Source organism: Rattus norvegicus, chromosome 7 (assembly GCF_036323735.1).
Source record: "Rattus norvegicus strain BN/NHsdMcwi chromosome 7, GRCr8, whole genome shotgun sequence".
Taxonomy (NCBI): domain Eukaryota; kingdom Metazoa; phylum Chordata; class Mammalia; order Rodentia; family Muridae; genus Rattus; species Rattus norvegicus.
This window is the reverse complement of record NC_086025.1, coordinates 119,593,396-119,604,804: the sequence shown is the minus strand read 5'-3', so window position 1 is coordinate 119,604,804 and position 11,409 is coordinate 119,593,396. Positions and strand designations below refer to the sequence as shown.

Sequence of the window (11,409 nt, the reverse complement as noted above, 5' to 3'; positions counted from 1 at the left end):
CGGTCATTAATTACAATTAAGTCCACCAAATGCCATGTCAGGGAACAGTCCTGACCTGCTCTCTGAAGCTTGATCAATTTGCTTGATGGATGTCACTGCACCAGCCAGTGGGTCTGGGGAGCTTAACGACAAATGGCATGTAACCCCTGGAGTCCCTGGACTCCAACAGGACCTGCTGCTGGACTTAAATGTGTGTCCTAGAACATGCCCTTAGCCGCAAACACTTCACATTGAGAGTGTGGCAAGTGACCACTCAGGAAGGATGCCATGTCCAAGCTCCAGGGCTAGCAAGTCAGTAGCTCCGCAGGGAGAGTCCAGGTAGAGCAACTGTCCCCCAAGCCCAAAAGGAAAGCCTTTAACGACTGCTAGGTATTAGTAAGCTAATCACTAAACAGGGTAATATTCATGCTTTCAGTAGAATGACCCTGGAAGGGGATGTAGCACCCAGAGCTGGTATAAGGGAAGCCGGCCACAGGCGACACCCTCATAACTCCATTATGAGTATGTCTCTGGGGACACGGTGATCCAACACCAAATGCTTCACAGATGTTGAGGTGTTGCTAAGTCTCTCAGGACACACCTCAGAAGCTACACAACTGGGTCAGCCCTACCTGGAGCACGCAGTGAGTGTATACTAAGATGCTCAACTGAGCCTAGTGAGTAAGGGTTTGTTTTGCTCCGGAGGACGCTGGAATGGATGTGCTGTCCAGGAACCTGCTTATGGAAGACAGAAAGCAATGTTCCCTGCTGCTTTTTCTCTGAGACTTCACTTCTTGTATGGATGATGAGCCCACGGAGGAAAGGCTGAAACCCGTAGTCCACCCTTACTCATTTCCTAAAAGTGGAGGTGGAGACTCTTATGCTTTGAATGAATAACCACCTTAGGAACAAGAATGGGGCAATAAACTCTTGTGTTAATGACATTTTATAATCCTGTAATTTCCCACTGATTCATTCTTTAAACTACCTGGCATCCTCTTTACAAGCAGGAACTTCATTTGTGAGCTGGATTCCGTTGATTTGCTGTAACACTCCATGGTTATCCTAAAGCCCCAGATGTGCCCACCACAGTTCTGGAATGCCTTTTTTGTGCAGTGGTCACTCTCTAGTCTGTCTTACTCTTGATATATCTTTTGTGGGAATCCCAGGCATCCTGAGAGGTGGAGATACAATACAGCCATGAGGAGGTGTATTTGTCTACCAGGACCAAATGATTTTGATTACACACACTGGTAAATATCTGACTGAACTCAATATCTCATAGGTTAACATCCTAAAATCAGAAACGTGAGGCAGAACGAAGTGACAGCCTTTGTCAAACCCAATTTACAAAGGGACAATGGGTGTAGCTTGTTCCTCCTCTCCCTGCAGCCAGACTTAACTCCTCCTGAACAGACCTTACCTCAAAACTCACACCCGTCAATTGACTTAGGGCCTTCTTAGTTAGGTTTCTATTGCTGTGATAGAAGACTAGGACCAAAAGCAACTTGGAAAGGAAAGGGTTATTTAGCTTTATATGTCCCAATCACAGTCCATCATAGATGGTAGTCAGGGCAGGAACTCAAGGCAGGAACCTGGAGGCAGGAACTGAAGCAGAGACCATGGAGGAATGCTGAGTATTGACCTAATCAGCCTGCTTTCTTATAGCACCTAGGAGTACTTGCCTAGGAGTGACCCTGTCCATCAGTGGTGTCCTTCCATGTCAATCATTGATCAGGAAAACACCCTAGACTTGCCTAGAGACCAATCTGGTGGCTAGTGGGGGTTGGGGGCGCAGTTATCAATTAAGGTTTCCTCTTTGCAAATGACTAATTTATGTCAAGCTGACAAAAAAACTAACCAGCACAGGGCTGCACCCACTTCGCACAGGGATCCACCCACTTCACACAGGGCTCCGCCCACTCCCAATAAGCTAAGCTTTCCATTGTTTCCAAGGTGTGCTATGTGTTTCCACTATACAGTGTCCACCACTGCTGCACGTCTGAAGCACAGGGAAGCAGCTTAGGCCAGTTCACTTGGTTGCCCCCACTGTAAGTCATACATAGCCCAGTGAGGGATCGCAATACTGTTGCCAAGGCCCCCTTGGAAGCATGAACCACTCTCTCCTGCGAGTGTAGTCCTCACCCACCATCACCCAGGCTATAGGCATCCTTAATTTCATCTTACAGATAAGAAACTGAGGGTCAAAACAGTTGGCACTTGGAGTTAATGTTTTCTGTCTTTTTAAACAGAAAAGGTAGCTTGTGTTAAGAGAACGTACTGTTCTCTCAGAGGAGCAGATTTTGGTTCCCAGCACCTATGGAGAGCAGCTCTCAATCACTCCAGCTCCAGAGGATCTGGTGCCCTCTTCTGACCTCTGAGGGCACCATACTCATATACACACAGACACACACAGACACACACAGACAAAGGCACCAACACATAGACACACAGACACACATACATATGCATACACACAGACACACACAGACACACACAGACAAAGGCACCAACACATAGACACACAGACTCACATACATATGCATACACACAAACATACAAAATAGACACACATACATACACATACACATAGAAAAAGACACACACACACATATACATACACATTCAGACACAGACAAAGACACAGGCACATTCCTGTGTGCATACATATATACACACACACACAGATACAGATACATATACACATACAGACACACACATATGTACACAGAAAGAGAAAGGGACACATGGACACACACACACATACACTCACATACATATATACACATATAGAGAAACATATCACACACACACACACACACACACACACACACACACACACACACACACACACACAGGATTTGGCTCTATCCTAGACAAACCATAGACAAGCTTGAAGAACTCAGAATTTCCAGGTAGACCAGTCAGAAAGACACCCATGTTCCTTATTCAAACCACGCAGTGAGGTATGGAGTTGAAGACAGTAAGTGGGTGGCAGGCTGAACATGAGGGCGGGCTGGGAGAGCAATGGCATCTCCTCTTCTGTAAGGCCATCCTGTTAAGCAGTGTTTCTGATCTTCTGTATCTAAGTTACTTCCTGTTCAGAGCAAGCCGAGTCTGTTGTTCCGCAGACTGCAGGACTCATGTCTAGAGATGCTCCTGGGCGGTCCTAACCAAGGACAAGCTGAGAAGAGGAGACTGGGGTTAGGGGAGCTTTGTAAGGGATGTTCACAGCAACGGTGTGGTTTTTGTGCTAAAGCAATGCTGCAAACACCTCAGGTGCCACACGGCACACAGATACAACTGCACCATGAGCTCCCAAGCACTTGAGGAGCCGAAGCACGGACAGACCACAGACAGACATTCCACTGCCGAGACAGGTTAGAACACTCACCGAGATCACTGGGATTGGGAAGGTCATGTGATAAAAGCGAAGGGGGCAGCTTCATGGATCTGCACCACCAGACCAAGACTGGCTGGTGTGACCAGCAGGGGCTGAAGGGCAGAGACGATGGAGTCACCCTAACTTATCAGTCACTCTGAAAAGCCAGACTCCGGGTCACCAGGACTCAAGACTAGGTGACGTCTTGTGACTCAGAACCAGCTGTGTTCAAGGCCATTCCAAAGTCTCCCAGGAGCCAAGAGACCTACAGACAGGATCATTTAATGGTAAGCCATTAGAGGACCTGGGACAAGGTTAAGTGGCTTTGGGTGTCACGCTGTCCTACCTTCTTCCTTGCTCCAACCTGCAAGTCCCCGTGATCCTACCCCAAGATCATACCTTTTACATAAAGCGTGGGGCCTTTCCTCAGCTTATCTCTATAGAAACCACACTGAGGCAGGCACCTGTGGCTGCCAGAGCCTTGTCTGCAAACACTGCATTCCACCCCTCCACCCCAGGGAAACTTCTGGAACCTGACCTTGCTTAGTATGAACACATCAGACTTGACAGGAGCCACACTAGAGGGTATAGAAAATGGGGGGCAGGAAGCCCTATAGTCATGAATGGAAGAAATAACTGGATTCCCTTAAGGCAGCCACTATGGTGGCCAACACACTGAAAGGGAAAGGTTGAGACATCAGCCCCTCAGCCACAGAGAGAGCAATGGGCTGGGACCTTGACTCTGTTGTCTTTCTGTCCATGTACCTGTCTGTCCATTTGTCTGTACAGTCTCTTCCTTCAGCCATGAAACAAGCCAAAGTGTCCTGGCTGGCACTGGGTGGGGCCTCTGGTCAGCCTCCCAGCAGCATATCTGAGCCTCCTTGGTCCTTGGTCTCTCTCTATAACACCTCCAAACACCAAACAGCAGGGAAGGAGTAGACGAGACTTGGTATATGAAGGATTTGGGGTAGCACACTGGCCAACAGAATAGGAAGAGTCACTTGGAAAGGCTTTATGGGGCGCCAGCAATCGAAGCTCTCAGCTTGCCTTGGAATACCAAGCATGGGGTCATCACTGTTCCCTATAGGTCTCTGTGCAACCTGATGGTGGCTTGATGGGGAGGATACAGGGCCACGAAAACAGAACATGCCTTGTCAATAGCTCTGCAGGAGGCAGCGGTGAGGACCAAGCCACCTCAGAGTGCAGCACCACTGCTGGAAATTAGTCATGGTTAGCAAAGCAAACTGATCCCCTGTGCAGAGCTCAGCAGGCAGGACAGATGAGGATCTCTGGGGCTGAAAAGGCCCTCATCCTCCAGCAGCTGCTCAAGCCCAGTTAATCCTGGCATCCGGGATGCTCCCAATCAACTAAAAAGAAATGTTTTCAGGACCCAAATCATAAGGCACTGGAGACAGTCATCACGCGGCAGCCACAATGTCACCTACATCCTTCGAAATAACATGAGAGCTCCAGGTCGTAGGGTGGGAGCTCAAACCCAATAACACACCTCGAGGTGCCTAGGCTCTACTGAGCCTAGAGGCAATGTGTTGGGGTTGGTTTTGTGCACTGTGCTCTCAGATGCTCATTACTGTGCCCAGAGATCTGGTTGCATTTCAGATGCTGGCCTTGTCAAACATCTCCTACCTCAATGATGGGTACATACTGTTTCCCATCACGCCTGATTGGTTAATTTAGAACTGGTTCAACCAATAGCTGGGCAGGAAAGAATGAGGCAGGACATCAGATCCCAAAGAGGGGGTCTCAGGTGGAGAGGGGGTGACTCACCATGAGGTTATCATGAGGAGGGGAGGATAGATGGTGCATGGACAGCCAGGGCAAGCCCAAGATGGCAGGTAATGCCACTTAGCTGGGAAGTAGTCCAGGCCAGCACAGTCAGGTTAGAAAGCACAGCATCTTCCCAGCTATTAGTGCAAGAAGCTCATTAATAAAATACCAGGTCTTTGTTCAGGTACAAAGGAGGCAAAGAAGATGTTCAGAATTACTTTACAGCCATGTATTTCCATGTATCTGTAAAGTGAGATAAGGGTCTTTTTCCAGAGGATACACGGGACCCTGAAACGGATTCAAATGAGGATGGAATCAGCCAGACCAGAGGACTAAGTGGTAAGGACAGGAGAAAGCTCCGGGATGCTGCAGAGAGAAGCAGCACCCTCAGAACCCCAGACGTGGGAACCTGGGGAGTGAGCGCAGCCTGTGCCTGTGCTTGTGACATGGGAGAGTGGATCTTATACCTGAGGTGGGGGATGGGGGTGGAGGGGTAAGGAGGATGAAGGAAAGGAGAAGGACTGGGAGGTGCAGAGAGGAAGCGAGAAAGGAAGGCAGATATAATGCACTGCCTAGGAAGCCTGCCTAGCCTGTGTCAAGGAAATAAATAAAAAGTGTGCTACGAAGCCGGGGAAAGAGCTCACTTGCTTAGCATGGCCTACGTTCCATCCCCAGCCCTGCAAACAACAGAAGAAAGAAAAAACCACTTCTTAGACGTGGTTGCCTGCACAAGATCCGGGCAAGTTCAAGCCAGTCAGTATTCCAGCTGGAAGGGAGGAACCTCAGGCAGATGGGAGCAAAGCCAGTCCTGTGAGAGCTGCCTGAGCTTCAGTCTCTACAGCGTAGGGGTGGGACAGGGATGAAGCCAGAGACAGGTGTGGGCCACACTCTGCTGGGGTTGGTTAGTTAGTTAGTCAGTCAGTTAGTTAGTTAGTCAGTTAGTTACTTAGTTAGTTAGTCAGTTAGTTAGTTAGTCGGTTAGTTAGTTAGTTAGTCAGTCAGTCAGTCAGTCAGTCAGTTAGTTAGTTAGTTAGTTAGTTATGGTGGGATGAGGAGGGGTGGGTTGTACATACTATTGTGTATGTTTGTGGAAGTTAGAGAACAAGATTCGGACGTTGGTTTTCTCCTTCTACCGTGTGATCACCAGGAGTCAAACTCAGCAGATATGGTATTCCCGTTCCCGGGAATTGAATCTTTAAGCTGGGCTTTATCCAGAAAACCTGTAATCTGAGAAGGCAGTGGATTAACACCCTGAAAACAAAGGCCTCTCCTCTCACCTCCAGGGGCTGGCTTTGCAGCTGTTCTCAACCCTCTGATTGCGACCCACACATGGTCGGCTATCAGAATATCAGATATTCTGCCTCTCAGATATTTACATTATGATTCATAACAGTAGCAAAATAACAATTGTGAAGGAAACAAGAGATGATTTAATGTTGGGGGGGGGTCACCACAACATAAGGAACTCTGTAAACGGAAAGGTTGAAAACCTGCTCCATAGGGAGGGGAGACGTGCCACTGTTCAGTTCAGTCTTGGTGCTCTACAAGTGTCAGGCACATCTCCGAGTTTCAGGTTACCTTCTCTTGCTCTCTCTTCCCTCGCTCTCCCAATACCTGGGCTCAGACATCTTGAGACAGCCAGTGCAGGTGGTTTCTGCCAGCATCAATCTCACGTTCCTCTAGGGACATCAGGCTAAAGAGTCAACTCAGAACCAGAAAACATTACCAGTATGTTAACCTACAGCTGAGCTATCCAAGAACATATATGTGCAGATGCCTGTCTACAACAGAAAGTACTGTTTTCTGCCCACCCTATCCCCCATCAACTACTGCCTATGGTCAAGAAGTCAGTCTTGATGGTAGGTGTCCCAGTGTAAAAGTCAAGGTATGCATAGAGATGGTCCTTTTCAGGTCCCTTCCAAATTTCAGAGCCCCTTTCCTGCCTTTTCTAGCTTCTTAGGGCATCTATGTTCTTTAAGTTGCTGCCCCTTCCAGACCAGTAGAAGGCTGAATCCTTCCCTGAGGCTGACTCCTCCTACTCACCTCCTTTTTGTAGGACCCTGTGACACTGGACTCACTTGACTAATACAGGATGCGCTCCCCCCCACCATCAAGGTGTGGATAGTGATAAATTGACAACCTATTGATACCTTACCTGACAGATTCTCAGACTCCAGGGCCAGGAGACGGGCATCTCTGTTAACCACACTGGCATTCACTCTTTTATCTTTAAACCCAACAGCCATAAGATGGTCTAAGCCCAGAGCCCAAATATCAGTCTTCCTAGGTCCTTCAGATCCTTCCACACACTGTGCCCAGCATCCCTTGAAGGTCTCCATCAGGCCAGCAACCTTATGGAGAAGACACTGCCCTCCCTAGCACATCCACCCTTGGGGACCAGAGTTGATAACACCCAAGCCGAGAGCAGGGCTCAGTAGATCAGTAGCAGCTCAGTCTCCAGGTTGAGTAAATGAGCCCTTCTTCCTCACCCTCGATAACAGAGAGAAAAGGAACCCACCAGGTGAGCAAAGAACTGAGAAGAAGCTTGACATTTTTGCATTTCTGACCCTGCAAGAAAAGAGCTGATGACTCCTCGTGCTGTCAATGGCAAAGCCAGGAAGAGCCTTGCTCTTCTCCTCACACCCAAAGAGGGGCGGAGATGTATGGCTACTACCACCTATGTTCACTCAGCAGCTCAAAGACACAGGTTTGAGTGGAGCTATGTGTGTTCCTTAGCAGATTCCTCTGATCGTGAAGGGGCATGATGGAGTGTCAGGGACGTCACAGAGCCCCAAAAAGCCTCTGTATTTTTCTGAGGGCACATTCTACACACAGGAGAGAAGAGCTTTGGTTGGGGCTATGGATTGGCAGCAGAGAACTGTCTTAGCATGGTCAAAGCCCTGGGTTCGAGTCTCAGGACAGCTTTCAGGGATGGATAAAAAGAATTGAAGTTCCTTTGCTCTGTCTCTTGGTCTCTTGTCTGCCACCAGCTGGATCCACAGAGGTCTCTGTCTGTGTGAGGTAATCATACCACATCTCTCCAGCAGAGCTGACAGCTATGGCTGACAGCAATACCACTAAGACCTTCATCCCAAGGCTCTAAATGAGGCTGGAAGGCCTTAGTGGGGTTGTTGTCCTTGGCCCCCGGGGTGAATGTCTACCCACAGCAAGATGAAGGCATCTCTGTCAAGGCTGAAATCCAGGGATCAGTTAAGGCTCGACCACACAGAGATGCTTTGAACAGTTAAATCCTGAACACATCTCCAAGTCCCCAAAATAACTGGCAATAGCCACTTCTGCATGCACTAGCTGTTCTGTCTCCAAGCAATGCACAGCTGTCTGACCATTGCTGAACTCAGGAGTTTTCAGGGCCAGGGACTCATGTGCTGCAAATCTCCAATGACCAGTGAACCATTACCCCCAGTAAGTACCCCATGATGCATCAGGGACTTTGAGAAGTCCACTAGAGAGCACTGCCAGCAACTCCTCACCAAACTTGAGGCCCAAGATAGGACAAGGTAGAATTCGTGGACTATGGGTGCTCCAAAGACCAGGCTCCCCCTGGCCTATGCCCAGCTCATGTCCTGACCTGAGGTGGCTCCTCTCTCACCAACACCCAGAACTGACATTCCTTTACCCCTTCATCACAACGTATTCCTGATCCTGAAAACTCCCTGGGCCACTATTCTTCCTCGACTGATAAGCTGGTCCCCCCACACACCCACCTTGCTCCCTGTCTGAGGAGCTTCTCCGGTATGTTTAAGCAACCCCTCCCCCATCTCTGTCTCTTGCCCTGCCTCAGCCTCTGAGGTACAGCTTCAGGGTATCCCTTCCTTACATCTCATTCTCTATGCGACAAAAGCTTCACAAAACAGAGACCACGCCTGTGTAAGTTCCTCTTGTCCCCACAGCATTTGGAGCTTTGGGGGTTTTGTCTAGCCCTCAGTCCCACTCCAAGGCAATTGCTATACATGGGAATCCCAGCAGAGGGAGGAGAGAAAGCCATGTCCCCATCTGGCATCCCTCCTTCTCACTGAAGTCTACGTTGGACAGACAAATCTCAGAAGCTAAGGAGTGTGGTTCTCAGGCATGGAAAGCAGAGGCCAATTGTCCACCCAGCAGCAAACACACAGAAGGCAACTTGAGTCATGGCTTCCTCTTCAGTAAGGACAGGGTAGGTGCTGTGACTAGAGCTCCCACTGACCATGAAATATATCTGGTCAGAAACAGCTTTTTAAAAGTCATTAGATAAATGGTAAGATAGTGAAATTTTCTGACCCGGGACATGCAGGAATATGGAAGGTGGCTCTCCTGTGTGAAGGCTTTTCCCCCAAGGGCCCTGTATGAGAAGAATCAATAGAACCCAGGAGGCTCAATCAAGCTTTCACACCATATCTGACTAAGACAGTTGGCAAGACCCTAGCAAGCAAGGGCTGAATACCAAGAGCATCAGAAGAAAGCATGGCTCTCATGCCATCACATCTACACTTAAAAATCCCTGAAATCATATACATACAAGCAATACTACATGGACTCAGGTTATATATCAATATGCATATATGTGTATATACATATTTAATGTATATCATATATAATTATAATATAATCATCATAACATAATATTATATGTAATCATACACATCATATATAATGCATAATATGTTATGTATAATATGTGTAATATATATATAATATATAATAACTAGTAAAGGAAAAGAGGCCATGAATTTGAGAGGGAACAAGAGGGAGGGGCATGAGAGGAGTTGAAGAGGAGCAAGAAATTATGTAACCACATTTTTATTTTAAGAAATAAATCAGATAAGGTAGATTTAAGAATAAGAAAACAAAGTGAAGAATGAAAATGTTCCTCGGGACAATCTAATAGATGTGATTTGTCTAAATTGAGTCCTCTCTTCCCAAGTGAATCTAGCTATGTCAGGTTGACCAAAACTAAGCAGCAGGGGAAAATTCAGAAAAAGATACAAACAGTCAAAAGTGTGTGTGTGTGTGTGTGTGTGTGTGTGTGTGTGTGTGTGTGTGTGTGTGTGAAATCTGCCTTCTTGGGCTAAAAATACAAACAAAATTGAAACACATAACAAAGCCATGTGAAGAAATGGACCTTACCTGCCCTTAGATCGTCTACTGATCTAAAACTGAACCAGGTCCAGTGAATATTTACCTTTAGTAAGGTCTGAGCAAGCACTGAAGGAAGATTAAGGTGTCTGAATTTGGGGGCTATTGGTAGAAGACACATAATGAAAAATACAGTCCAAACCCAAAAGTGGCAATAAGAAAGGAGGTGGTTGGGGGCCTGCAGAAAGCACCCAATCATGTGACCCACACAGCCAGTCAAGGAACCAATCAGAGGCAAACTTTCCAGGCTCAGAGGCTGATTCAGTATGAAAAACAAGACTGACCCCACTATGCTGGGGAAGACAGCTCTGGAAGACAGGAGTCCACCCCCCTGAATGCCCATATTGTACACATATGCCACGCATGCTCACCATGTGCACACATACACGTATGTACTGTACCTATGTGTGGCAAACACTTATCTAAGTTGTTTGGTTGGTGCGTGTGTGTTTGTTTTCAAAGCCTCTGCACCGTGTCGATATTAGATGAAGTGGACTTTGGGGATAAAGAGGAATACTTCACAATAAAATTTTCAGTGCATCCAGCTTTAAAAATTCCCAATTCCCACACACCAAGCAACAGACAGATTAAAAAAAAAACTGATGGAAATACAAGGAGAATAGACAAACCTACAACCAACTGGAATATGTTGACACATGTCTTAAGAGCTGAGAGAGCAAGCAGAAAAAAGGTCACCGAGGAGAGGAAAGTCGAAGAACATGAATAGCAAATTGAACTCAGAGAAACACTCAGGAAAAACGGACCCAACAAACACGGAAAAGTCCAGTACTTGCCAAAGTGGATAATAGATTAGACCATCAATAAAGTGTCAACAAATCTTAAGGGAATAAAGAAATGTCTAGTTCGGTCCATTAGAACAATTCTGGGCAAAAGATAGCAAACCATCTCCCTTGGCAGGATATGGGAGGAAGGGGCAGCTCTCCTGGACAAGAAGCCATCAAGAGGCTGGGTGTAGCCAGGGCATCTGAGGAGAATTACAAGACTTTACAGACACGTGTGACATTTGTACTCCCTGTCAGCTCTTCACTGCTGTGTATGAGCAAGGAAGACCAGGGAGGGGGAGTTTTGAGGTTTTGAAGGAGAAATTTTCCCCATGAGCTCAGGTTTTA

The 11,409-nt window shown here is 47.3% G+C and overlaps 1 long non-coding RNA gene across 1 annotated transcript; it reads right to left on the bottom strand.

Moving 5' to 3' along the window:
* Window positions 1–2,893: 2,893 nt before the first annotated feature.
* LOC134479765 (uncharacterized) lies at window positions 2,894–9,780 on the bottom strand. The gene is made up of 2 exons (XR_010053464.1): window positions 6,220–9,780; window positions 2,894–3,163 (listed from the first exon to the last, which is right to left on the bottom strand). It is a non-coding gene; the product is annotated as an uncharacterized LOC134479765 (long non-coding RNA).
* Window positions 9,781–11,409: the final 1,629 nt, after the last annotated feature.